Genomic DNA, 5477 nt, shown 5'->3' on the forward strand with positions numbered 1-5477 from the left:
GAGAGAGAAGAGAGGAGGGAAGGGAAGAGGAGAGGAGAGCAGGAAGAGGAGGGAACAGGAGAGGAGGGAAGAGGGGTCCCTGGGGCCCACTGCTGCTGAGGGGAGAGAGGGAGGAGAGAGAGAGAGGAGAGAGAGAAGAGAGGAGGGAAGGGAAGAGGAGTCCCTGGGGCTCGCTGCTGCTGAGGGAAGAGAGAGAGGAGAGAGGAGAAGAGTGTAGCGTAGGAAAGAGGAGTCCCTGGGGCTCGCTGCTGCTGAAGGGGGGGAGAAAGACAGGAGAGAGGAAAGGGGGAGGAGAGAAAGAGGAAGGTGTTGTCGTCTCATCGGCTGCTCAATAACACTAATTAACAGAAACAGTTTAGATTAGAAATAATGAAATCAGCTGTGCCAAAAATCACGGCCTTAAATGTCGTTTAAAATCGTTACATCGTGAGTGACGTGTTTTTAACCCGGCTGTTTTTGTGCATCGACAGTAAAAAGCTGAAGCTTAAATCTATGACGGACCGGCTCCGGGGCTTCGAGGGAGGAGCCTGAGCAGCCACAGAGCACACAGGACATTACTGTGACCTTTAACCCCTTAACTCCCACCTGAACCCAGCACATTTTCTACAGTTTGGCTTTACCCCAATCCAAAAGCTTCCAAAAAAAAAGTGTGAAAATAGTGACAGAACTGAGACAAAAACAATGATGAAAATGTGACAAAAAAGTGACAAAAAAGACAAAAAATTACAAAAAATGACGAAAAAATTACAAAAAATTACAATAAAATGACAAAAAATGTGACCAAAAAATGACCAAAATATGAAAAAAAAAATGACAAAAAAGTGATGAAAAAATGACAAAAAAGTGATGAAAAAATGACAAAAAAGTGATGAAAAAATGACAAAAAAATGACAAAAAAGTGATGAAAAAATGACAAAAAAGTGATGAAAAAATGACAAAAAAATGACAAAAATATGACAAAAAAGTGACGAAATAATGACAAAAAAAATGACAAAAAATGTGACAAAAAAGTGACAAAAAATGACCAAAAAGTGACGAAAAAATGACAGAAATATGACAAAAAATGACAAAAAATGATATAAAAAAAGACAAAAATATGACAAAAAAGTGACAAAAATATGACAAAAAAGTGACAAAAATATGACAAAAAAATGACAAAAAATATGACAAAAAAGTGACAAAAAATGACAAAAAAGTGACGAAAAAAGGACAGAAATATGACAAAAAATGATATAAAAAAAGACAAAAATATGACAAAAATATGACAAAAAAGTGACAAAAAAGTGACGAAAAAATGACAAAAATGTGACAAAAATATGACAAAAAAGTGACGAAAAAATGACAAAAATATGACAAAAAAGTGACGAAAAAATGACAAAAATATGACAAAAAATGTGACAAAAATGTGACAAAAAATGACAAAAATATAACAAAAAAGTGACAAAAATATGACAAAAAAGTGACAAAAAATGACAAAAAAGTGACGAAAAAATGACAAAAATATGACAAAAAATGTGACAAAAATGTGACAAAAAATGACAAAAAATGACAAAAAAAAGTGATGAAAAAATGAAGAAAAAAAGAGCCCAAAAAATGACAAAAAAGCTACAAAATGAGTTGAAAAAGATGGAAAAAAATCTGATGACGTGAAGAAAAAGATCCATTCAGATGAGATTTGTTCAGGCGGGAGTTAAGAGGTTAAGAATGCGCCTCATGAGGTTTGTGTAGGGAGGGGGAGGAGGCGCAGCAGGAACAAAGCGAAGGAAAAGTTTAACACTGTTTTTTATTCAGAGCACAAAATATAATAATTACAGCTGGAGATACAAACCACGGCTTCAGGGCGTGGCTTTCAAAACAGAATATTCAAATCGCTAACGTTCTTCAATAAATAAAATTAAGTGTAACAACAATAACAAAAGAAAAATCCCTCCGGTATCGCTCATCTCTGCAGCATGTGGGGGGCAGGTCAACTCTGTGGGGGGGCGGGGCATGTATGTTCCTGTAATAATCACATGTTCACATTTTCATTGAAATCATATCATATTATTGCCACAGAACAGTTTTACCCTAAAAGACATTCAACTTTGTCACAGTTTTTGTTTCCATCAGTTAAATTATTTATTACATGAATATTCGCCATAAACCGGGTTAAAACTTCTACACTTTGAATATTGAAAAGGCAAATCCTGGTCAAGTCTGTCCTCTCAGGTTTCACAGTGAGTCTCTGTATTTCATTCAAGTAAAAGATGGAGGAGGGAGCGGTTTTGCAGTATTTAACCTCTGAACTCCCGCCTGAACCGAGAGCATTTTCTCCAGTTCAGCTTTACCCAAATCCTGTAGGCCAGAGTAACGCCTCATTTCAAAGCTAAGATCTACAAAACTGAATAGATCTTTTTCCTCACGTCATCAGATTTTTTTTTTTCAGCACTTTTTTTTCACTTTTTCGTCAAATTCTTCGCATTTTTTTTGTCAAATTCTTGTCAATTTTTTGACAATTTTTTGTACATTTTTTGTCACTTTTCTCAAATTTTCGTCAATTTTTTCTCACTTTTTTGTAATTTTTTTGTCAATTTTTGTCAATTTTTTGTCAATTTTTCATCAAATTTTTGTCAAATTTTTGTCACTTTTTCGTCAATTTTTCATCAAATTTTTGTCAATATTTTCTCACTTTTTCGTCAATTTTTTGTAAATTTTTTTTCAATTTTTTTTTTTCATTTTTTTGTAAATTTTTGTCAATATTTTCTCACTTTTTCGTCATTTTTTTTTGTAATTTTTTGTATTTTTTTTGTCACTTTTCTCAATTTTTCGTCAATTTTTCATAAAATTTTTGTCAATTTTCGTCAATTTTTCGTCAAATTTTTCTCACTTTTTTGTCATTTTTTGTCAATTTTTTGTCACTTTTTTCACATTTCCATCCTTGTTTTCGTCTCAGTTCTGTCGCTGTTTTCACACCTTTTTTTCCAGAAGCTTTTGGATTGGGGTAAAGCTGGAGAAAACGTGCTCGGTTCAGGTGGGAGTTAAGGGGTTAAGAGTTGTTTAATGAGTTAATTGTTTGAAGGAAGAGGAGAATCTGGTTCTTATGGGTTTGATTCTGGGGTTTATTCTCTGTGTGTGGTAAAGACGAGGAGTGCAAAGTGCTTTATGTTGGAGAAACAAAACAACAGCTGCAGAAAAGGCTCTACCAACACCGCAGACAAAGCTCTAGCATCATCGGCCTCCATTTTAAAGCCACTCCTTTGTATTTCTTTCTTTCTTTGCTCCTGTGTCTCTGGCCTGGAGTAACACAGAGTTATTAAGATTTAGTTTCTCTCTCCTGAAGGACTACTTTACATCTTCATTATCAAAGTTTTAGGATTTTTTTGTTCCCAAATACCCCATTTTCCAGTAATTGTGGATAATTTTTCTCTGGTCCTTTTCTTTCACTTAATTAAACATGACACAGTTTCATTTAAAGGGGGGGTGTTCTGCTTTTTTCAGTCACATAGCACCAGTCTATCTCACACTACAATGATGACAAACCTTCTGTTGGTCTGTAAATGCAGTAAATTAGAATAACTGCCTTGTATAAAATGTCTCTCTCAAAATGGCTGTAGTGAATGTCTTGAAATAGGCCTCTGTCTCTTTAACCCCTTAACTCCCGCCTGAACCGAGCACATTTTCTCCAGTTTGGCTTTACCCCAATCCAAAAGCTTCTGGGAAAAAGCTGTGAAAAGAGCGACAAAACTGAGACGAAAACAATGAAGGAAATGTGACAAAAAAGTGACGACAAAGTGGCAAAAATGACAAAAAAAATGACAAAAATGTGACAAAAAAATGACAAAAATATGACCAAAAAATGACCAAAATTTGATTAAATATTGACCCAAAAAATTACAAAACTGATAAAAATTCGACCAAAAAAATAGCAAAAATGTGACAAAAAAATAAATAAAAAATTGATAAAAATTTGACAAAGAAATGACAAAAAATGTGATAAAAAAAGGACGAAAAAAAGGACAAAAAAGTGAGAAAACATTGACAAAAAAGTGAGAAAACATTGACAAAAAAGTGAGAAAACATTGATGACAAAGTGGCAAAAATGACAAAAAAATGACCAAAAAAATGACAAAAATATGACCAAAATTTGATTAAAAATTGACAAAAAAATAGCAAAAATGTGACAAAATGTGACAAAAAAATAAAAATAAAATTGATAAAAATTTGACCAAAAAATGTGATAAAAAAATTGACAAAAAAATGACAAAAAAATGACAAAAAAGTTACAAAAATGAGTTGAACACCCAACAAATAAATGATGGAAAAAAAATCTGATGACGTGAGGAAAAAGATCCTCTCGGTTCAGGCGGGAGTTAAGAGGTTAAGAACCTCTGACTCTTTCCGCCCCCCCCCCTCCACACGCTGTCTGTGGCATCAGTGGGGAGGGGGTTCTGCTGAGGAGCAGTGGTTGGTTACTCGGCTGGTGACCAAAGCTCGGAGGCGTCTCCAGGAGGTGGGGGCGTTCCTAGGAGGACTCAGGCAAACCTATCCCTAAAATGGCCGCCATCAGAGTTTTTACAGATTACTCAGAAATACGTGAATGTGCCAAGGCAACACTTCAGCCATGTTTTTAATGAGGGAGTGACAGAATAACATGATGTCAAACAGTTAATAGAGTTGACCCCCCCTCCCCCCCCCCCCCCAATCTCTTTGTGCTTCGTGTTTTCTACTGCATAGAAACTGTTAAACCGTCACATCAACGTGTAAACAGGGAGGAGGAGACACAGATAAAAAAAAAACATAAATTATATAATGGCCTTGTTGAGATTCCTTCATTTCAATAATTGCAAAAAAAAAAAAAGTTTATATTATCACCTAAACTATCTATAATAATAATAATAATAATAACGATAATAAGTTAAATTGCTTCTTAAATAAATCAATATATGAATTCATGTAACTCCGGACACGCAGAGTTCCTCGTGTAAAACCTTTAAGAGCTGAAAATAATACAAAGTCTATATTTCTGGAATGTTTTAAAGGAAAAAAAAAAACTACAAAATGGCGGCAAGTCTACGCACATGCGGGTCGAGCGCTAACGCCGCCGTTAGCTCAGAGTCTCTCGGAGTAAAGTCAATCCCGGGGAGCTTCAGGATGTTTTTTCTTCGTCGTCGTCGTGGCGGAAAAGCACAGTAGACTGGTCTGGTTTGTTAGCGGTTAGCCGTTAGCCGCTAGCAAGTCGAGCTAACACGCTTTCCCCCCCCCCAAGAGTTTATACGTTTCCAAAAGCTTACAACTGTGTTTTCAGTCGCTAACGCTAGCCACAGTTCGTGCTACGTTAGCGTACGTCTCTTTCCGCTCTTTGGAAAATGTCCGTCGCTCAAACAGGAAGTGGTCGAGCAGCGGCTGGAGAGACAAAACATGTACAAGATCTACGCCTTTCCCACGCTGCTGTCCCTGTGTGTGCAGCGTGGGGGGGTTTTGGCGGTGGGGGGGCGGGG

Source organism: Gobius niger, assembly GCF_951799975.1.
Source record: "Gobius niger genome assembly, chromosome: 1".
In the NCBI taxonomy this organism is placed as follows: Eukaryota; Metazoa; Chordata; class Actinopteri; order Gobiiformes; family Gobiidae; genus Gobius; species Gobius niger.